The sequence below is a fragment of the Dendrobates tinctorius genome, unplaced genomic scaffold (genome assembly GCF_039654945.1).
Source record: "Dendrobates tinctorius isolate UK_male_01 unplaced genomic scaffold, ASM3965494v1 ptg000182l, whole genome shotgun sequence".
NCBI lineage: Eukaryota > Metazoa > Chordata > Amphibia > Anura > Dendrobatidae > Dendrobates > Dendrobates tinctorius.
The window spans coordinates 3384810-3408216 of NW_027361849.1; the positions used below are offsets into that span (position 1 = coordinate 3384810).

The 23407-nt window shown below is 53.3% G+C and overlaps 1 protein-coding gene across 3 annotated transcripts in view; it reads right to left on the bottom strand.

The window, feature by feature from the left end:
• KALRN (kalirin RhoGEF kinase) overlaps nucleotides 1–23407 on the bottom strand; it is a 256773-nt gene that overhangs the window by 136547 nt on the left and 96819 nt on the right. The gene's annotated exons all lie outside the window — the stretch shown is intronic.

The following is a 23407-nucleotide window of genomic DNA, read 5'->3' on the forward strand; positions in this document are numbered from 1 at the left end:
GGGGTGCAGTGGGATCAGCAGGTCCCCAGACTCCAGCGCTGGAGATCGCCACAATGTCCATACTCCACCATTACATGCTTTGTGGTACCATTCTTCACCATTTTCAATACCTCTGCTTGCTTCAACTTGAAGCAAATTTTTGTTTTCATTTAGAGGCTGAAAACCTGATAACTAGTCCAGCTGTGAAGGTGTTACAATGTGTCAGTGCAGGCAAGACCTTAAAGGGAATCTGTCACCCCTTTTTAGGACTAGGAGCTGCCGGGACCGACATCAGGGGCTTATCTACAGCATTCTGTAATGCATTCTGTAATGCTGTAGATAAGCCCCCGATGTAGCCTGAAAGATAAGGAAAAAAGAGTCATATTATTCTCACCCAGGGGCGTTCCGTGTCCGGTTCGGGTCCGGAGGGAGTCGCAGTCCGGCGCCTCCCATCTTGCAGCGATGACGTCCTCTTTATTCCCTGTCTGTCATGGCTCCGGCACAGGCGCACTGCTCTGCCCTGTTGAGTGCAGAATACTGCTGCAGTGCGCAGGCGCCGCATGTCTCCCGACGTCTGTGCATTGCAGGACTCTGCTCTGCCCTCAACAGGGCAGAGCAGTGCGCCTGCGCAGGAGCCATGACAGGAAGGAAAGAAGAAGACGGCATCGTATGAAGATGGGAGGCGCCGGACCAGACGGCAACACCCATCGCACCGGACCGGACGCCGGGGTGAGTATAATATAATTCATTTTTCTTATCTTTGAGGTTACATCGGAGGCAGAAATACGGCATTACAGAATGCTGAAGATAAGTCCCTGATGTCGGTGCCGACAGCTCATAGTCCTAAAAAGGATGACAGATTCCCTTTCAAGTGAACTTGTCAGTCGATTTGGCCGATATAAGATGCGGCCGCTGCCTTTCAGGGCTGATATACACCATTCTATAATGCCGTATATCTGCCCCCCAGTCTGACCTGCAAGGTAAGAAAAATAAGTTTTATTACAGTCACGCGGGGGGGCAGTTCGATGCTGTCCAGTCAGATGGGTGTTGCAGGTCCAGCACCTCCCATCTTCTTGCAACGCCGTCCTCCTGCTTGCTTCATCGCTCCCGGCATCGTACTCCTGCGCAGGCGTACTAATCTGTCCTGTTGAGGGCAGAGCAAAGTACTGTAGTGCGCAGGCGCCGGGAAAGGTCAGAGAGGCCTAGCGCCTGCGCTCTGCAGGAATCTGCTCTGCCCTCAACAGGACAGATCAGTACGCCTGCGCAGGAGCGAGATGCCAGGGAGCCATGAAGCCAGGAGGGCGGCGGCGCAAGAACATGGGAGGTGCCGAACCCGAACCTGCAACACCCATCAGACCCGACCGCCCCCCGGGTGAGTATAATTAAACTTATTTTTCTTATCTTTCAGGTCGGACCGGGGGCAGATACATGGCATTACAGAATGCTCTATATCTGCTGAAAGGCAGCGGCCGCATCTTTTACTGGCCAAAAGTGCTGACAGGTTCCCTTTAAAGGGGATCAGTCAACAGTTTGTTAGTGTGTGACCAATGTCATCATTACTTCGCATTCGCCCGGGAAACGTCATTCCGGATCCTTTTTAAGAAAACCTATTCGCCGGAGTGATGTTTCCCGGGCGCAGTAATGTTTTGCGCTCTGCCTGCGGTAAGACAGAGCAAAGTGCGCCTGCGCGAGTCGAAGACTCTAATACGCAGGACGCCTCATCCACATCAATCAATGCCAGAGGACGGTCTTTGGGATAAACAGGCGGCACAGAAGCAGAAATGATGCCCATCGGATGGGAGCAAAAGCTTTAAAATGCAGCATGGGGAAAATAAAACGGAAATTTTTGTGGCATAAATGCAGAGTCAGGGGAACATGGACCCATCTGTGTAATACAGTACAGGCACTCAGAAAGGTGGTGGCCATCTATATGTGCTGCAGTTCATATTCCACCTTTTTCTTAATATGTAAATAAGCTGTTAAGATCTAAGGAAGGAGCACAGATCTCTCTGAGACAGCCTCCAGAGCGTATTGTAAATGGCGGGGCGTTACCAGTGTAACACATGTAATGACCGACACCTGCACTCCTGATCTACACGTCTCACACTGGTAACGATCCATCATTTATAATCGCGTTTTACTAACTATTGTTCTGTAGGACAGGAGACTACAATCTATTACTCCCCATTATCAGCCATTACTGGGGAGGAGACTGTAGGACAGGAGACTACAATCTATTACTCCCCGTTATCAGCCATTACTGGGGAGGAGACTGTAGGACAGGAGACTACAATCTATTACTCCCTGTTATCAGCCATTACTGGGGGAGGAGACTGTAGGACAGGAGACTACAATCTATTACTCCCTGTTATCGGCCATTACTGGGGGAGGAGACTGTAGGACAGGAGACTACAATTTATTACTCCCCGTTATCAGTCATTACTGGGGAGGAGACTGTAGGACAGGAGACTACAATCTATTACTCCCTGTTATCAGCCATTACTGGGGGAGACTGTAGGACAGGAGACTACAATCTATTACTCCCCGTTATCAGTCATTACTGGGGAGGAGACTGTAGGACAGGAGACTACAATCTATTACTCCCCGTTATCAGTCATTACTGGGGAGGAGACTGTAGGACAGGAGACTACAATCTATTACTCCCTGTTATCAGCCATTACTGGGGAGGAGACTGTAGGACAGGAGACTACAATCTATTACTCCCCGTTATCAGTCATTACTGGGGAGGAGACTGTAGGACAGGAGACTACAATCTATTACTCCCCGTTATCAGTCATTACTGGGGAGGAGACTGTAGGACAGGAGACTACAATCTATTACTCCCCGTTATCAGTCATTACTGGGGAGGAGACTGTAGGACAGGAGACTACAATCTATTACTCCCCGTTATCAGTCATTACTGGGGAGGAGACTGTAGGACAGGAGACTACAATCTATTACTCCCCGTTATCAGTCATTACTGGGGAGGAGACTGTAGGACAGGAGACTACAATCTATTACTCCCTGTTATCAGCCATTACTGGGGAGGAGACTGTAGGACAGGAGACTACAATCTATTACTCCCCGTTATCGGCCATTACTGGGGAGGAGACTGTAGGACAGGAGACTACAATCTATTACTCCCCGTTATCAGCCATTACTGGGGAGGAGACTGTAAGACAGGAGACTACAATCTATTACTCCCCGTTATCAGCCACTACTGGGGAGGAGACTGTAGGACAGGAGACTACAATCTATTACTCCCCGTTATCAGCCATTACTGGGGAGGAGACTGTAGGACAGGAGACTACAATCTATTACTCCCTGTTATCAGTCATTACTGGGGAGGAGACTGTAGGACAGGAGACTACAATCTATTACTCCCCGTTATCAGTCATTACTGGGGAGGAGACTGTAGGACAGGAGACTACAATCTATTACTCCCCGTTATCGGCCATTACTGGGGAGGAGACTGTAAGACAGGAGACTACAATCTATTACTCCCCGTTATCAGCCATTACTGGGGAGGAGACTGTAAGACAGGAGACTACAATCTATTACTCCCCGTTATCGGCCATTACTTGGGGAGGAGACTGTAGGACAGGAGACTACAATCTATTACTCCCCGTTATCAGCCATTACTGGGGAGGAGACTGTAAGACAGGAGACTACAATCTATTACTCCCCGTTATCAGCCACTACTGGGGAGGAGACTGTAGGACAGGAGACTACAATCTATTACTCCCCGTTATCAGCCATTACTGGGGAGGAGACTGTAGGACAGGAGACTGCAATCTATTACTCCCCGTTATCAGCCATTACTGGGGGAGGAGACTGTAGGACAGGAGACTACAATCTATTACTCCCCGATATCAGCCACTACTGGGGAGGAGACTGTAGGACAGGAGACTACAATCTATTACTCCCCGTTATCAGCCATTACTGGGGAGGAGACTGTAGGACAGGAGACTACAATCTATTACTCCCTGTTATCGGCCATTACTGGGGGAGGAGACTGTAGGACAGGTGCCCACAATCAGTCACACCCTGCTGAGAGCAGCACCTGTCTTGTGAGCTCCAGGACTTCCAGGAGGAGGCCCAGAGTCTGCCTCTCTTCTCCCCAGGGAGAGGCAGGCTTCCTGGGAGCCAGGCATGGCTTCCCAGGCTTCTGTTCCCCGGTCTGTGCCGGCGGGGGACAGAGAGCAGCAGCAACCGGCCCAGGAGGGCGTGAGGAGATCTGGTCGGATGAGAAAGACCGTACCCACCTACTCCAACCCCGAGACGGCTCATCGTCCGCCCAGAGAGGGAGACAGGGGCACCCCAGGCCCCAGGAAGAAGAGCCCAGCAACATCATGGGGCGAGATGACCTCCAGCGAGTCCACGAGCTCCTTCTCCTCCCGAGTGGTCGCCATGTTGCGAGAGTACGAGGACGCCGGCAAAGCACTGACCGGGCTGAAGGAGCAGCTGCGGGAGGCACGGATCCTGAACACCCGTGCCTCTAACAAGGAAAGACCTGCGACCTCCCAGAGGTTTAAAGCCCTCAGAGATGAGGTGGTCCGGTTAGTGCTCCTCCGGGAGGGGATTGAGAAAAGCGCAGGTCCCTTCCTGGAGAGGTTTAAGAAACAGCGGCGGTTCTCTGAAATGAAGGGGTTAAATACCTCGGGAGAACTGCCAGCCGGCGTCCTAAGCGAGGAGGAGGAGGACGATGAAGTCGTGGCTGGAGTCTCTCGTGCTGGAACAAGCCGGGAGAAAGAGTCGCAGAGCCAGCAAGGAAGCGGCCGCACGGCAGAGGACTCCGACAACCCATGCTGGAGTGTCAGCGGAGGACGAGGAGGAGTGCGGTCTGTTGAGGGAGATCAGAGAGCTGGAGTCTCCTGTGGACCTGACCACATTCTCCTTCGGGGACGACGAGCCAGCGGAGGAGACCAAAAAGAGGAGGAAGAAAAAAAAGATGACACAGGAGGTGGTGAGTTACAAATATGTACCAATGTCTGATGTTACACCTACCACCTCCTGTGTAAACCCCACCAAACCTAAAAGCACGGGCTCTGCAGTGGGTCCGGGGCATAGGCAAGGTGGGGAGAGGAGGAGGACGTCCGGCAATGCTGCCGTCTGTGCGGGGAACAGTGCAGGGGGTGAGGCTGTGGAGGTACTCACGGCGCCGGACATAGGGGACCCCGTGGAGTTTCCCTCCCTGCCTGCTGCGGCTAAGCCGGTTATCACCGGGGCCGAGGAGAGCGGGGGGGGATGTCCACGCCGTTGCGAAAGGGGGACGGTGTGGGCAGACTCCATCCCTGCTCACTGCAGCTGCGCCGGCCGACGCTGGGGCTGTGGGGGGCAGGGCCGAGGAGCATGGTGCGGCGAAAGGGGGGCGCACTGTTGTGAGAGGGGCGCAGTGCGCCTCAACAGAGGAGAGGAGGCGCGCAGCTGAGACAGAGCCACGGGAAAAAAGAAATACACAGCAAAAGCAGGGAACATTATCAGCAAGGAACACTGTGCGCTCTGCTGTGACGGAGGGACAGCATGCCCCTAAATGTGATACCAGCACCCCGAAGTCTGTGGCTACAGGGCAGGCAGCCCAGGACAATAAGGGGCACAGTGCTCCAAAAGAACGGCACAATGTCAGCACTGAGCTAATGAAAACGGGTGTGGTGCTGCACCGCTCCCCCGACCCAGCAGGTGTGAGTGCAGAGACTGCAGACACAAGGGAGGAGGGAATGGAGGTGACTGTGGAAGGTGCAGAGAACAGTGGTAATGGGGTGAATGATGGGAGTAGTAGTGGAGTGAATAATGGGAGTTGTGGTGCCGCAAACGTTGGGAGTATTGGTGGAGTGAATGATGTGAGTACTGCTGGAGTGAATGGTGGGAATAGTGGTGGAGTGAATGATGGGAGTTGTGGTGCCGCAAATGATGGGAGTATTGGTGGAGTGAATGAGGAGAGCAGCACTGGTGTTGGTGGAGGGGAAGTAGGTAGTGGTCCCACTGCCCCCCCAGCGGTGGCGAGGGCTTCAGCCCCTAGCTATTCGGGGGCTGTCACTGCTGGGGGTAGTAGTGCGCCCTTGTCTGGTGGCCCTGAGGACGGTGACTTGCAGCAGCGCTTCCTGGACGCCCTGAAGAAAGGGGAGAGTTCCATCAATGTAGAGGGGAGGGAGGTTGATCTGTCTTTCTGGATAGAGAGACACGGTCTTTCCGCCTTCCGAGATAGAGGGGCAGAGACTGTCTGGTCTCTGCCGACACCGGGGCAGAGGAGTAACCGTAGGAACGTGGCCCGTCTCCAGTGGGTAAGCAAGGATGCCTGTCCTGATCGGTCAAAGGTTGCTGAGCTCCTGCTGGGGATGGGCTTCGCGGCATACGACATCTTTGCCTTGATCCATCCCTATGGGACCTCCTACTTCGATGTCAGCTTCGTGAGACCGGAGGGCCTTGAGCTTTTTTGGTCTCGCCATGAGCTGGCTCGGGGTCGCCCCGAATGGCAAGGTTTCGTCCCTGTCGCAATATCCCGCCAGAACTCGGTCAGGAAGGTGACCGTTTTGACCAGTAACGAGTCACTTTCCTGCATGGACATCTCCACCTGGATTGGTCGATATGGCGACATCGTCGGCATTCCTGAGAAGACCCGCGACGACCATGGTATCTGGTCAGGGGCCTGGACCTTCATGGTGAAATTGAAGGTTTCAGGAAACACTGTTACCCATATACCTTCCTCTACATTTTTGGGGAGGGACAGGATCCTGATTTTCTACCAGGGGCAGCCTAAGGTCTGTCACAGGTGCGGCAGCCCCACACACTTCAGTGCGCAGTGTACCACCCAGAAGTGCGCACTGTGTGGGGACCTTGGCCATCTCGCTGCTACCTGTGGCAGGATTAGGTGTAACTTGTGTGGTGACCTCGGTCATCCATTCAGTCGCTGTCCGCGTTCCTTTGCCAATGCAGTCCTGAAAGCGGCGAGTGCGGGACAGGCGAAAGCCGGGACTAATCTTGCGGTGAAGGGACCAGTAGGGGCGGAGGAGGCAGGGAACCGGTGAGGAGCAAGCTGCCGCCATCCAACATCAGGCGGCAGGAGCAACGCCATGGGAACAGGGGGCAGGGAGTAATGACCCTAAACCCTGACCCAGGTACTTCACTTGCAGCTGAGGATCCTAAAGACAGCGAATTGAGTGAGGAAGTCAGGAGACTTGAAAGGGAGGAGCAGGCAGACGCCATGTCCTCCCAGGAACCCTCATCCGGTGACAGTCTGGATGAGGGAGAGGGGGAATGGTCACAACAAAGGAAAAAGAGTAACCGGAAAACAACCAAGGGCAGGAGTGGGTCCGGGTCTCGAGCCTCCGCTCTGGAGTGCGACCCCTCTGATTCTCTGGCCCTGATCCAGGTGCCATTGGAAGGTCCAGCCGCCCCCCCTCTGGTGGATCTCTCCAACCGGTTCGGGGCCCTCCAGGACTCCCCTGCAGAGGGGGAGGACAGGGGCCCGGAGCCGGAGGTAGCGGACAGGGATGTTGGGGCTCAGGGGGTCGCTGAGTCTTCTTCTCAGGGAGCAATTAAAGGGCCCTCTGGGGGGGGGACTACCTCGGGACCACCAGACAAGGGCCAGAGTGTATGTAAGGAGAGAATGGATGAGTCTGTGTGTCTTAAGCGCACTAAAAGCTCATCATTGTCTGAGGAAGAGGGTGAAGCTGTTGGGGGTGGGAAGAAAAAGGCTATCTAATCCAATCAATCATGATGGCGGCACCCACACCGTTGACGCTGGCAACCATTAATGTTGCCAGCATAAAGTCAGAAGCGGCAAGGTACACGGCCTTTCATTTTCTCGGCCAACTTGATGCCGACATTTTGTTTTTGCAGGAGACCAGGTTGGCTGACCTATCAACCATGCATAAAGCAAGGAGGGAGTGGAGGCATGGGCCCTCCTACTGGTCTCTTGCGGCCGAGCCGTATAGCGGGGTGGCGGTCCTTTTTAAGACCGCAGCGGTTGAATGCAGACGATTAATTGAATTAGAAATGGGGAGATGCTTGATCCTAGATGTCTCCATGGGGGGACAGGAGCTTCGGCTCATTAACATCTACGGTCCCCAATCCAAGTGGGACCGCAAATGTCTCTTCTTGAAGATCAAACCTTTCTTATTTTCAAGTCGGCAGGTGGTCTTTGGAGGGGATTTCAACAACGTCACGAGACCCTGTGATAGAGGAGGTTCTGGGGACCGGCTGACTTATGATTGCGTCGCGCTAAACAGGATAGTAAGTGAGGCACGCCTAGTGGATGTCCACATCCGGCACAACACAGGCAGCACGGGATTCACCTTTTTTAGAGGTAGTCAGTGCAGGTCTAGGATAGATAGGTTTTATTTGAAGGAGGAAGCCGTCTCCTCGCCGTTGTCGGTTGTGGAGGTGGAGTTCTCCGACCACTGTTTGATTATGTTTTCTCTGAACGTTACAGAGACTCCTAGGATGGGAAGAGGTTATTGGAAGCTGAATTCATCACTCCTTGAGGAAGAAGCTGTAAGACGGTCTTTTGAGGATTTTCTTCAGAGCCAGGTACCGCTGCTGGGCCTAAGTAACACTAAGTCAGAGTGGTGGGAGATGTTCAAACATCGGGTGGCGAAATTCTTCCGGCAACTCTCGAACCTCAGAAGCCTGAACAGGGATCGCCTGTATCAGAGCCTGAGGAGGAGACTCGAGCATCTTGTCTCGACTGGAGGTAGCCGCGAGGAGATCTCCGGTGTGAAGTCCTTGCTGAAGAGGTGTCAGTACGATAGGCACGCATCTTTGGTTTTTGAGAGGGACTACGGGAAGTACTACTCGCCCGACCCTTACAGAAGCTGCAAGATGTCAGTGAATAGTAAGATAGTGACGGGGCTGATGGACAGTACGGGATCCTTGAAGAGGTCCAGATCAGGGATCTTGGAGGTCGTCAGTTCATACTACTCACACCTCTTGGGAAGGAGGGAACTGGATCGTGACAGGATGTCGGCTTTCCTGGCTGAAGCTGTTCCGGAGCCAGGGGCTGACCTCTCGCTGGACGTTTTGGCAGAAGCGATCAAAGAAGAGGAAGTGAGACTGGCGATCGATGGGCTCAGGCCCAAAAAATCACCAGGTCCGGATGGCTTAACATCCGAGTTCTTTAGGACCTTTAGGGACTCCTTGGTTCCCCTCTTGACTCAGGTGTTTAATGAGTGTCTCTCCTCGGGCACCCTGCCGAGATCATTAAGGAGGTCAGCTTTGATCATTTTGTCAAAGGGTAAGGATCCGTCACGCATTGAGAATTGGCGTCCCATAGCACTTCTCAATGTGGACAGGAAGGTTTTGGCTAAGATACTTTTCAACAGGCTGGTGAAGTTTGCGCCGCGGCTGCTTTCAGAGGCTCAGAACTGTTGCGTTCCTGGCCGTAGCACTTTCAGTGCTGTTCTGGGTGTCCGAGAGGCCGTGGAGCAAGGCAGGGCGGGCCTTTGGAAGGGGTTCCTGCTGACCCTGGATCAGGCAAAGGCTTTTGACCGGGTTGACCACGAGTACCTCTGGTCCACTCTTTTGAGGTACGGTCTGCCTGGGGGGTTTGTGGACTGGCTTAAGACCTTATACGCTGGGGCTGAGACTTTCCCTCTGGTAAATGGGTGGATTGGACAACCTTTCGGGGTAGGATCTGGTGTCCGTCAGGGCTGCCCTCTTAGCCCATTGCTGTACGCGTTTGCGATCGATCCCTTCCTCAGAAGGATCGAGTGTGGACCGTTGGCGGGGGTGGGGATGGGCGGGGTGGCGCCAGAGGCTATCCTGAGGGTAGTGGCCTACGCGGACGATGTCACCGTTTTTGTTTCTTCGCGAGAGGAGGCGATGGTGGTGATGTCAGAAGTGGAGAGCTACTCGGAGGCTTCCGGGTCCAAGGTCAACCAGGGCAAGTGTGAGAGTCTCTGGCTGGGAGGCGGGGATCCCGGGTTTGATCTTCCGGACACCCTCCCCGAACCCCAAGAACACGCCAAAGTCCTAGGCATCGAATTTGGTCAGGGTGATTACCCCACGAAAAACTGGGAAGGCAGAATCAAAGGTGTCGCTCAAAAAGTGGACCAATGGAAGGGTTGGTCTTTGACCCTGAGGGAAAGGGTTGGCCTGTGCAAAGCTTTCCTGCTCCCCTTACTAATCTACCTGGGCAGCGTCTGTGTCTTGCCAGAGCCTCTCTGGACTCGGGTCTACAGTCTGTTCTTTCAGATGTTATGGGGGAATAGACTGAACCTAGTCAAGCGGGAGGTCACTTACCGCACGAGGAGACTAGGGGGGTTGAATATGGTGAACCCCGTGGTGTTCCTAGTGAACACCTTTTTGAAGGTCAACGTGGCAAACCTCTGGAAAGAGAGGGCTCCTCCGTGGGTATTCTCCTGCAAGGGATGGTTTCAGCCTTTCTTCCAGGAATGGGAGACAGGGGGAAGATTGAAGGATCTTCGCACACCGCATGGGCATCTCCCGGCTTATGTTACCCCGGTTCTGAAGATGATGCGCCGGTGGGGTCTGGGAATGTGGGAGGTGAGGTCCCTACCGAGGAAACTCCTCGACATGCGGGTCTTGCTTTCGCATTTTCAGAGTCCATTGGTCCTCAAGGACTGCCCAAGTCGGGATCTAGAGGTTGGGTTGAGTTTGTTAAATTCTAATAGGATCCCCAAGAAGTACTGGGACTTGACTTGGCGCTGCTTCCAAGGTAAGTTGTATGTGAGGGACAATCTGAAGTACAGGAGCTCCGAGGACAGGAATTGCCCCCGTGAGGCTTGTGCTAACATGCTGGAAAGCATGGAGCACTTCCTGCTTCATTGTCCCTTTAATACAGAGGTGTACAACAGGGTGGGAGCTTCCATTGGTTGGCCGCGGCTGGCTACTCTGTCCTATGCCGAGTGGGCCTATGGAGCGTTCGGAGACCTCGGGAGAAGGGACAGAGTCACTTTATTTATAGTCAGCGCAGTGGTCAGGTACTTCACGTGGAACGCACGAGTTTTAGTTTCGACGCAGAGTAAAATCCTCCGTGTAGACGAAGTTTATAGCAGCATCCTAGGTGCCCTGGTGAAGGTCCATTCTCTGGAGTATGAAAGACTGGGTGCCCGGAGGGCGGCCCATCTCTGGAGGGGTTTCTCCTTCGGGGTGCCTTAGTCCGTTAGTACTCCTATATCCTGGTGGTGGGCTGATGCCTTTTCACTCTAGAGTTTTGTTTTGAATTTCAGTCTCCTGAATAGAAGGTTTGCAAGCATCGAACTTGAGCCTTAAGTGGTGAGTACGTAGGTTATGTTCTGTAACGTTAGTTTATGTATATATTGTATATAGTGTATTGTATATATTGTGTATAATAGAGGGTCTTAGTTAGGTTGGGTGGGGGGGATTGGGGGGATGGGGGGTTTTCAACAGCGGTGATAAGAGACTGATCTGGCCTGGTCCAGGCCCCGCCTGGGGAAAAACTTTGGGGCCTGATCCTAGCTCGGAGAAATCCTGAACTTTGTGGCCAGAGCTGGATCAGGGGTGGTGGGATAGATAGAGTAGATGTGTGTTTTATATATAGTGTTAAAAAAAAAGGAAAAAAATAAAAAAAAATAAATAAAAGGAAAAATATATAAATATTGTTAATTTTCTATACTATGTTTGTAATTAGGTTTGTCGTAAGTGTGAATGTGGCGGTGTAAGGGGGAGGCTGTGAGGTAAGGCAGTGGGACCAGAGGGTATTAGGTGTGTCTTGTACAATATTCGGACTGGTGTCATATGTTTATATTGTATATAGTGTATATAGTATTGTATATAGGACGGTGTAAATGTAGTTCATGGGGTGTATATAATAGTGTGAATGGAGCTGGGTCGGGGGTTTTACATGATTTTATTTATTATTTTAAGGGGGTGCTGGTGTAATTATTGTAATTTTGTTCCTTTTTTGTTTTTTTTAGTTTTTAATTTCTTGTTTCTTTAATTTAATTTTCTTTTCCCGTTTTGTAGGTCGAGAATTTCCCTTATTGTTTCCATTTCTTGTTTATTTCTTTGTGTTTGTGTCTGATTTTGTCATATTGTTTCTGATTGGAGTTTTTGTTCTATGTTTGTTCTGTTGTGTTTTATTTGTAACGTCGTGAAGGATTTTATAATAATAAAAAAGACCTACAATCTATTACTCCCCGTTATCAGCCATTACTGGGGAGGAGACTGTAAGACAGGAGACTACAATCTATTACTCCCCGTTATCGGCCATTACTTGGGGAGGAGACTGTAGGACAGGAGACTACAATCTATTACTCCCCGTTATCAGCCATTACTGGGGAGGAGACTGTAAGACAGGAGACTACAATCTATTACTCCCCGTTATCAGCCACTACTGGGGAGGAGACTGTAGGACAGGAGACTACAATCTATTACTCCCCGTTATCAGCCATTACTGGGGAGGAGACTGTAGGACAGGAGACTACAATCTATTACTCCCCGTTATCAGCCATTACTGGGGGAGGAGACTGTAGGACAGGAGACTACAATCTATTACTCCCCGATATCAGCCACTACTGGGGAGGAGACTGTAGGACAGGAGACTACAATCTATTACTCCCCGTTATCAGCCATTACTGGGGAGGAGACTGTAGGACAGGAGACTACAATCTATTACTCCCTGTTATCGGCCATTACTGGGGGAGGAGACTGTAGGACAGGTGCCCACAATCAGTCACACCCTGCTGAGAGCAGCACCTGTCTTGCGAGCTCCAGGACTTCCAGGAAGAGGCCCAGAGTCTGCCTCTCTTCTCCCCAGGGAGAGGCAGGCTTCCTGGGAGCCAGGCATGGCTTCCCAGGCTTCTGTTCCCCGGTCTGTGCCGGCGGGGGACAGAGAGCAGCAGCAACCGGCCCAGGAGGGCGTGAGGAGATCTGGTCGGATGAGAAAGACCGTACCCACCTACTCCAACCCCGAGACGGCTCATCGTCCGTCCAGAGAGGGAGACAGGGGCACCCCAGGCCCCAGGAAGAAGAGCCCAGCAACATCATGGGGCGAGATGACCTCCAGCGAGTCCACGAGCTCCTTCTCCTCCCGAGTGGTCGCCATGTTGCGAGAGTACGAGGACGCCGGCAAAGCACTGACCGGGCTGAAGGAGCAGCTGCGGGAGGCACGGATCCTGAATACCCGTGCCTCTAACAAGTAAAGACCCGTGACCTCCCAGAGGTTTAAAGCCCTCAGAGATGAGGTGGTCCGGTTAGTGCTCCTCCGGGAGGGGATTGAGAAAAGCGCAGGTCCCTTCCTGGAGAGGTTTAAGAACCAGCGGCGGTTCTCTGAAATGAAGGGGTTAAATACCTCGGGAGAACTGCCAGCCGGCGTCCTAAGCGAGGAGGAGGACGACGATGAAGTCGAGGCTGGAGTCTCTCGTGCTGGAACAAGCCGGGAGAAAGAGTCGCAGAGCCAGCAAGGAAGCGGCCTCCCGGCACGGCAGAGGACTCCGACAACCCATGCTGGAGTGTCAGCGGAGGAAGAGGAGGAGTGTGGTCTGTTGAGGGAGATCAGAGAGCTGGAGTCTCCTGTGGACCTGACCAGATTCTCCTTCGGGGAGGACGAGCCAGCGGAGGAGACCAAAAAGAGGAGGAAGACAAAAAAGATGACACAGGAGGTGGTGAGTTACAAATATGTACCAATGTCTGATGTTACACCTACCACCTCCTGTGTAAACCCCACCAAACCTAAAAGCACGGGCTCTGCAGTGGGTCCGGGGCATAGGCAAGGTGGGGAGAGGAGGAGAACGTCCAGCAATGCTGCCGTCTGTGCGGGGAACAGTGCAGGGGGTGAGGCTGTGGAGGTACTCACGGCGCCGGACATAGGGGACCCCGTGGAGTTTCCCTCCCTGCCTGCTGCAGCTAAGCCAGTTATCACCGGGGCCGAGGAGAGCGGGGGGGATGTCCACGCCGTTGCGAAAGGGGGACGGTGTGGGCAGACTACATCCCTGCTCACTGCAGCTGAGCCGGCCGACGCCGGGGCTGTGGGGGGCAGGGCCGAGGAGCATGGTGCGGCGAAAGGGGGGCGCACTGTTGTGACAGGGGCGCAGTGCGCCTCAACAGAGGAGAGGAGGCGTGCAGCTGAGACAGAGCCACAGGAAAAAAAAAATGCACAGCAAAAGCAGGGAACATCATCAGCAAGGAACACTGTGCGCTCTGCTGTGACAGGGGGACAGCATGCCCCTAAGCGTGATACCAGCACCCCGAAGTCTGTGGCTACAGGGCAGGCAGCCCAGGACAATAAGCGGCACAGTGCTCCAAAAGAACGGCACAATGTCAGCACTGAGCTAATTAAAACGGGTGTGGTGCTGCACCGCTCCCCCGACCCAGCAGGTGTGAGTGCAGAGACTGCAGACACAAGGGAGGAGGGAATGGAGGTGACTGTGGAAGGTGCAGAGAACACTGGTAATGGGGTGAATGATGGGAGTAGTAGTGGAGTGAATAATGGGAGTTGTGGTGCCGCAAACGTTGGGAGTATTGGTGGAGTGAATGATGGGACAGGTGGTGGAGTGAATGATGGGAGTTGTGGTGCCGCAAATGATGGGAGTACTGCTGGAGTGAATGGTGGGAATAGTGGTGGAGTGAATGATGTGAGTTGTGGTGCCGCAAATGATGGGAGTATTGGTGGAGTGAATGAGGAGAGCAGCACTGGTGTTGGTGGAGGGGAAGTAGGTAGTGGTCCCACTGCCCCCCCAGCGGTGGCGAGGGCTTCAGCCCCTAGCTATTCGGAGGCTGTCACTGCTGGGGGGTAGTAGTGCGCCCTTGTCTGGTGGCCCCGAGGACGGTGACTTGCAGCAGCGCTTCCTGGACGCCCTGAAGAAAGGGGAGAGTTCCATCAATGTAGAGGGGAGGGAGGTTGATCTTTCTGGATAGAGAGACACGGTCTTTCCGCTTTCCGAGATAGAGGGGCAGAGACTGTCTGGTCTCTGCCGACACCGGGGCAGAGGAGTAACCGTAGGAACGTGGCCCGTCTCCAGTGGGTAAGCAAGGATGCCTGTCCTGATCGGTCAAAGGTTGCTGAGCTCCTGCTGGGGATGGGCTTCGCGGCATACGACATCTTTGCCTTGATCCATCCCTATGGGACCTCCTACTTCGATGTCAGCTTCGTGAGACCGGAGGGCCTTGAGCTTTTTTGGTCTCGCCATGAGCTGGCTCGGGGTCGCCCCGAATGGCAAGGTTTCGTCCCTGTCGCAATATCCCGCCAGAACTCGGTCAGGAAGGTGACCGTTTTGACCAGTAACGAGTCACTTTCCTGCATGGACATCTCCACCTGGATTGGTCGATATGGCGACATCGTCGGCATTCCTGAGAAGACCCGCGACGACCATGGTATCTGGTCAGGGGCCTGGACCTTCATGGTGAAATTGAAGGTTTCAGGAAACACTGTTACCCATATACCTTCCTCTACATTTTTGGGGAGGGACAGGATCCTGATTTTCTACCAGGGGCAGCCTAAGGTCTGTCACAGGTGCGGCAGCCCCACACACTTCAGTGCGCAGTGTACCACCCAGAAGTGCGCACTGTGTGGGGACCTTGGCCATCTCGCTGCTACCTGTGGCAGGATTAGGTGTAACTTGTGTGGTGACCTCGGTCATCCATTCAGTCGCTGTCCGCGTTCCTTTGCCAATGCAGTCCTGAAAGCGGCGAGTGCGGGACAGGCGAAAGCCGGGACTAATCTTGCCGGTGAAAGGACCAGTAGGGGCGGAGGAGGCAGGGAACCGGTGAGGAGCAAGCTGCCGCCATCCAACATCAGGCGGCAGGAGCAACGCCATGGGAACAGGGGGCAGGGAGTAATGACCCTAAACCCTGACCCAGGTACTTCACTTGCAGCTGAGGATCCTAAAGACAGCGAATTGAGTGAGGAAGTCAGGAGACTTGAAAGGGAGGAGCAGGCAGACGCCATGTCCTCCCAGGAACCCTCATCCGGTGACAGTCTGGATGAGGGAGAGGGGGAATGGTCACAACAAAGGAAAAAGGGTAACCGGAAAACAACCAAGGGTAGGAGTGGGTCCGGGTCTCGAGCCTCCGCTCTGGAGTGCGACCCCTCTGATTCTCTGGCCCTGATCCAGGTGCCATTGGAAGGTCCAGCCGCCCCCCCTCTGGTGGATCTCTCCAACCGGTTCGGGGCCCTCCAGGACTCCCCTGCAGAGGGGGAGGACAGGGGCCCGGAGCCGGAGGTAGCGGACAGGGATGTTGGGGCTCAGGGGGTCGCTGAGTCTTCTTCTCAGGGAGCAATTAAAGGGCCCTCTGGGGGGGGGACTACCTCGGGACCACCAGACAAGGGCCAGAGTGTATGTAAGGAGAGAATGGATGAGTCTGTGTGTCTTAAGCGCACTAAAAGCTCATCATTGTCTGAGGAAGAGGGTGAAGCTGTTGGGGGTGGGAAGAAAAAGGCTATCTAATCCAATCAATCATGATGGCGGCACCCACACCGTTGACGCTGGCAACCATTAATGTTGCCAGCATAAAGTCAGAAGCGGCAAGGTACACGGCCTTTCATTTTCTCGGCCAACTTGATGCCGACATTTTGTTTTTGCAGGAGACCAGGTTGACTGACCTATCAACCATGCATAAAGCAAGGAGGGAGTGGAGGCATGGGCCCTCCTACTGGTCTCTTGCGGCCGAGCCGTATAGCGGTGTGGCGGTCCTTTTTAAGACCGCAGCGGTTGAATGCAGACGATTAATTGAATTAGAAATGGGGAGATGCTTGATCCTAGATGTCTCCATGGGGGGACAGGAGCTTCGGCTCATTAACATCTACGGTCCCCAATCCAAGTGGGACCGCAAATGTCTCTTCTTGAAGATCAAACCTTTCTTATTTTCAAGTCGGCAGGTGGTCTTTGGAGGGGATTTCAACAACGTCACGAGACCCTGTGATAGAGGAGGTTCTGGGGACCGGCTGACTTATGATTGCGTCGCGCTAAACAGGACAGTAAGTGAGGCACGCCTAGTGGATGTCCACATCCGGCACAACACAGGCAGCACGGGATTCACCTTTTTTAGAGGTAGTCAGTGCAGGTCTAGGATAGATAGGTTTTATTTGAAGGAGGAAGCCGTCTCCTCGCCGTTGTCGGTTGTGGAGGTGGAGTTCTCCGACCACTGTTTGATTATGTTTTCTCTGAACGTTACAGAGACTCCTAGGATGGGAAGAGGTTATTGGAAGCTGAATTCATCACTCCTTGAGGAAGAAGCTGTAAGACGGTCTTTTGAGGATTTTCTTCAGAGCCAGGTACCACTGCTGGGCCTAAGTAACACTAAGTCAGAGTGGTGGGAGATGTTCAAACATCGGGTGGCGAAATTCTTCCGGCAACTCTCGAACCTCAGAAGCCTGAACAGGGATCGCCTGTATCAGAGCCTGAGGAGGAGACTCGAGCATCTTGTCTCGACTGGAGGTAGCCGCGAGGAGATCTCCGGTGTGAAGTCCTTGCTGAAGAGGTGTCAGTACGATAGGCACGCATCTTTGGTTTTTGAGAGGGACTACGGGAAGTACTACTCGCCCGACCCTTACAGAAGCTGCAAGATGTCAGTGAATAGTAAGATAGTGACGGGGCTGATGGACAGTACGGGATCCTTGAAGAGGTCCAGATCAGGGATCTTGGAGGTCGTCAGTTCATATTACTCACACCTCTTGGGAAGGAGGGAACTGGATCGTGACAGGATGTCGGCTTTCCTGGCTGAAGCTGTTCCGGAGCCAGGGGCTGACCTCTCGCTGGACGTTTTGGCAGAAGCGATCAAAGAAGAGGAAGTGAGACTGGCGATCGATGGGCTCAGGCCCAAAAAATCACCAGGTCCGGATGGCTTAACATCCGAGTTCTTTAGGACCTTTAGGGACTCCTTGGTTCCCCTCTTGACTCAGGTGTTTAATGAGTGTCTCTCCTCGGGCACCCTGCCGAGATCATTAAGGAGGTCAGCTTTGATCATTTTGTCAAAGGGTAAGGATCCGTCACGCATTGAGAATTGGCGTCCCATAGCACTTCTCAATGTGGACAGGAAGGTTTTGGCTAAGATACTTTTCAACAGGCTGGTGAAGTTTGCGCCGCAGCTGCTTTCAGAGGCTCAGAACTGTTGCGTTCCTGGCCGTAGCACTTTCAGTGCTGTTCTGGGTGTCCGAGAGGCCGTGGAGCAAGGCAGGGCGGGCCTTTGGAAGGGGTTCCTGCTGACCCTGGATCAGGCAAAGGCTTTTGACCGGGTTGACCACGAGTACCTCTGGTCCACTCTTTTGAGGTACGGTCTGCCTGGGGGGTTTGTGGACTGGCTTAAGACCTTATACGCTGGGGCTGAGACTTTCCCTCTGGTAAATGGGTGGATTGGACAACCTTTCGGGGTAGGATCTGGTGTCCGTCAGGGCTGCCCTCTTAGCCCATTGCTGTACGCGTTTGCGATCGATCCCTTCCTCAGAAGGATCGAGTGTGGACCGTTGGCGGGGGTGGGGATGGGCGGGGTGGCGCCAGAGGCTATCCTGAGGGTAGTGGCCTATGCGGACGATGTCACCGTTTTTGTTTCTTCGCAAGAGGAGGCGATGGTGGTGATGTCAGAAGTGGAGAGCTACTCGGAGGCTTCCGGGTCCAAGGTCAACCAGGGCAAGTGTGAGAGTCTCTGGCTGGGAGGCGGGGATCCCGGGTTTGATCTTCCGGACACCCTCCCCGAACCCCAAGAACACGCCAAAGTCCTAGGCATCGAATTTGGTCAGGGTGATTACCCCACGAAAAACTGGGAAGGCAGAATCAAAGGTGTCGCTCAAAAAGTGGACCAATGGAAGGGTTGGTCTTTGACCCTGAGGGAAAGGGTTGGCCTGTGCAAAGCTTTCCTGCTCCCCTTACTAATCTACCTGGGCAGCGTCTGTGTCTTGCCAGAGCCTCTCTGGACTCGGGTCTACAGTCTGTTCTTTCAGATGTTATGGGGGAATAGACTGAACCTAGTCAAGCGGGAGGTCACTTACCGCACGAGGAGACTAGGGGGGTTGAATATGGTGAACCCCGTGGTGTTCCTAGTGAACACCTTTTTGAAGGTCAACGTGGCAAACCTCTGGAAAGAGAGGGCTCCTCCGTGGGTATTCTCCTGCAAGGGATGGTTTCAGCCTTTCTTCCAGGAATGGGAGACAGGGGGAAGATTGAAGGATCTTCGCACACCGCATGGGCATCTCCCGGCTTATGTTACCCCGGTTCTGAAGATGATGCGCCGGTGGGGTCTGGGAATGTGGGAGGTGAGGTCCCTCCCGAGGAAACTCCTCGACATGCGGGTCTTGCTTTCGCATTTTCAGAGTCCATTGGTCCTCAAGGACTGCCCAAGTCGGGATCTAGAGGTTGGGTTGAGTTTGTTAAATTCTAATAGGATCCCCAAGAAGTACTGGGACTTGACTTGGCGCTGCTTCCAAGGTAAGTTGTATGTGAGGGACAATCTGAAGTACAGGAGCTCCGAGGACAGGAATTGCCCCCGTGAGGCTTGTGCTAACATGCTGGAAAGCATGGAGCACTTCCTGCTTCATTGTCCCTTTAATACAGAGGTGTACAACAGGGTGGGAGCTTCCATTGGTTGGCCGCGGCTGGCTACTCTGTCCTATGCCGAGTGGGCCTATGGAGCGTTCGGAGACCTCGGGAGAAGGGACAGAGTCACTTTATTTATAGTCAGCGCAGTGGTCAGGTACTTCACGTGGAACGCACGAGTTTTAGTTTCGACGCAGAGTAAAATCCTCCGTGTAGACGAAGTTTATAGCAGCATCCTAGGTGCCCTGGTGAAGGTCCGTTCTCTGGAGTATGAGAGACTGGGTGCCCGGAGGGCGGCCCATCTCTGGAGGGGTTTCTCCTTCGGGGTGCCTTAGTCCGTTAGTACTCCTATATCCTGGTGGTGGGCTGATGCCTTTTCACTCTAGAGTTTTGTTTTGAATTTCAGTCTCCTGAATAGAAGGTTTGCAAGCATCGAACTTGAGCCTTAAGTGGTGAGTACGTAGGTTATGTTCTGTAACGTTGGTTTATGTATATATTGTATATAGCGTAATGTATGTATTGTATATATTGTGTATAATAGAGGGTCTTAGTTAGGTTGGGTGGGGGGATTGGGGGGATGGGGGGTTTTCAACAGCGGTGATAAGAGACTGATCTGGCCTGGTCCAGGCCCCGCCTGGGGAAAAACTTTGGGGCCTGATCCTAGCTCGGAGAAATCCTGAACTTTGTGGCCAGAGCTGGATCAGGGGTGGTGGGATAGATAGAGTAGATGTGTGTTTTATATATAGTGTAAAAAAAAAAAAATCCCAAAAAAAGGAGAAAAAAAAAAAAAAAGAAAAATAAAAGGAAAAATATATAAATATTGTTAATTTTCTATACTATGTTTGTAATTAGGTTTGTCGTAAGTGTGAATGTGGCGGTGTAAGGGGGAGGCTGTGAGGTAAGGCAGTGGGACCAGAGGGTATTAGGTGTGTCTTGTACAATATTCGGACTGGTGTCATATGTTTATATTGTATATAGTGTATATAGTATTGTATATAGGACGGTGTAAATGTAGTTCAGGGTTGTATATAATAGTGTGAATGGAGCTGGGTCGGGGGTTTTACATGATTTTATTTATTTATTATTTTAAGGGGGTGCTGGTGTAATTATTGTAATTTTGTTCCTTTTTCGTTTTTTTTTTTTTTTTTTTTTTTTAGTTTTTAATTTCTTGTTTCTTTAATTTAATTTTCTTTTCCCGTTTTGTAGGTCGAGAATTTCCCTTATTGTTTCCATTTCTGGTTTATTTCTTTGTGTTTGTGTCTGATTTTGTCATATTATTTCTGATTGGAGTTTTTGTTCTATGTTTGTTCTGTTGTGTTTTATTTTGTAACGTCGTGAAGGATTTTATAATAATAAAAAAGACCTACAATCTATTATTCCCCGTTATCAGCCATTACTGGGGGAGGAGACTGTAGGACAGGAGACTACAATCTATTACTCCCTGTTATCAGCCATTACTGGGGGAGGAGACTGTAGGGCAGGAGACTACAATCTATTACTCCCCGTTATCAGCCATTACTGGGGGAGGAGACTGTAGGACAGGAGACTACAATCTATTACTCCCCGTTATCAGCCATTACTGGGGAGGAGACTGTAGGACAGGAGACTACAATCTATTACTCCCTGTTATCGGCCATTACTGGGGGAGGAGACTGTAGGACAGGTGCCCACAATCAGTCACACCCTGCTGAGAGCAGCACCTATCTTGTGAGCTCCAGGACTTCCAGGAGGAGGCCCAGAGTCTGCCTCTCTTCTCCCCAGGGAGAGGAAGGCTTCCTGGGAGCCAGGCATGGCTTTCCAGGCTTCTGTTCCCCGGTCTGTGCCGGCGGGGGACAGAGAGCAGCAGCAACCGGCCCAGGAGGGCGTGAGGAGATCTGGTCGGATGAGAAAGACCGTACCCACCTACTCCAACCCCGAGACGGCTCATCGTCCGCCCAGAGAGGGAGACAGGGGCACCCCAGGCCCCAGGAAGAAGAGCCCAGCAACATCATGGGGCGAGATGACCTCCAGCGAGTCCACGAGCTCCTTCTCCTCCCGAGTGGTCGCCATGTTGCGAGAGTACGAGGACGCCGGCAAAGCACTGACCGGGCTGAAGGAGCAGCTGCGGGAGGCACGGATCCTGAACACCCGTGCCTCTAACAAGGAAAGACCCGCGACCTCCCAGAGGTTTAAAGCCCTCAGAGATGAGGTGGTCCGGTTAGTGCTCCTCCGGGAGGGGATTGAGAAAAGCGCAGGTCCCTTCCTGGAGAGGTTTAAGAAACAGCGGCGGTTCTCTGAAATGAAGGGGTTAAATACCTCGGGAGAACTGCCAGCCGGCGTCCTAAGCGAGGAGGAGGAGGACGATGAAGTCGTGGCTGGAGTCTCTCGTGCTGGAACAAGCCGGGAGAAAGAGTCGCAGAGCCAGCAAGGAAGCGGCCTCCCGGCACGGCAGAGGACTCCGACAACCCATGCTGGAGTGTCAGCGGAGGACGAGGAGGAGTGCGGTCTGTTGAGGGAGATCAGAGAGCTGGAGTCTCCTGTGGACCTGACCACATTCTCCTTCGGGGAGGACGAGCCAGCGGAGGAGACCAAAAAGAGGAGGAAGAAAAAAAAGATGACACAGGAGGTGGTGAGTTACAAATATGTACCAATGTCTGATGTTACACCTACCACCTCCTGTGTAAACCCCACCAAACCTAAAAGCACGGGCTCTGCAGTGGGTCCGGGGCATAGGCAAGGTGGGGAGAGGAGGAGGACGTCCGGCAATGCTGCCGTCTGTGCGGGGAACAGTGCAGGGGGTGAGGCTGTGGAGGTACTCACGGCGCCGGACATAGGGGACCCCGTGGAGTTTCCCTCCCTGCCTGCTGCGGCTAAGCCGGTTATCACCGGGGCCGAGGAGAGCGGGGGGGATGTCCACGCCGTTGCGAAAGGGGGACGGTGTGGGCAGACTCCATCCCTGCTCACTGCAGCTGCGCCGGCCGACGCTGGGGCTGTGGGGGGCAGGGCCGAGGAGCATGGTGCGGCGAAAGGGGGGTGCACTGTTGTGACAGGGGCGCAGTGCGCCTCAACAGAGGAGAGGAGGCGCGCAGCTGAGACAGAGCCACGGGAAAAAAGAAATACACAGCAAAAGCAGGGAACATTATCAGCAAGGAACACTGTGCGCTCTGCTGTGACGGGGGGACAGCATGCCCCTAAATGTGATACTAGCACCCCGAAGTCTGTGGCTACAGGGCAGGCAGCCCAGAACAATAAGGGGCACAGTGCTCCAAAAGAATGGCACAATGTCAGCACTGAGCTAATTAAAACGGGTGTGGTGCTGCACCGCTCCCCCGACCCAGCAGGTGTGAGTGCAGAGACTGCAGACACAAGGGAGGAGGGAATGGAGGTGACTGTGGAAGGTGCAGAGAACACTGGTAATGGGGTGAATGATGGGAGTAGTAGTGGAGTGAATAATGGGAGTTGTGGTGCCGCAAACGTTGGGTGTATTGGTGGAGTGAATGATGGGAATAGTGGTGGAGTGAATGATGGGAGTTGTGGTGCTGCAAATGATGGGAGTATTGGTGGAGTGAATGAGGAGAGCAGCACTGATGTTGGTGGAGGGGAAGTAGGTAGTGGTCCCACTGCCCCCCCAGCGGTGGCGAGGGCTTCAGCCCCTAGCTATTCGGGGGCTGTCACTGCTGGGGGTAGTAGTGCGCCCTTGTCTGGTGGCCCCGAGGACGGTGACTTGCAGCAGCGCTTCCTGGACGCCCTGAAGAAAGGGGAGAGTTCCATCAATGTAGAGGGGAGGGAGGTTGATCTGTCTTTCTGGATAGAGAGACACGGTCTTTCCGCCTTCCGAGATAGAGGGGCAGAGACTGTCTGGTCTCTGCCGACACCGGGGCAGAGGAGTAACCGTAGGAACGTGGCCCGTCTCCAGTGGGTAAGCAAGGATGCCTGTCCTGATCGGTCAAAGGTTGCTGAGCTCCTGCTGGGGATGGGCTTCGCGGCATACGACATCTTTG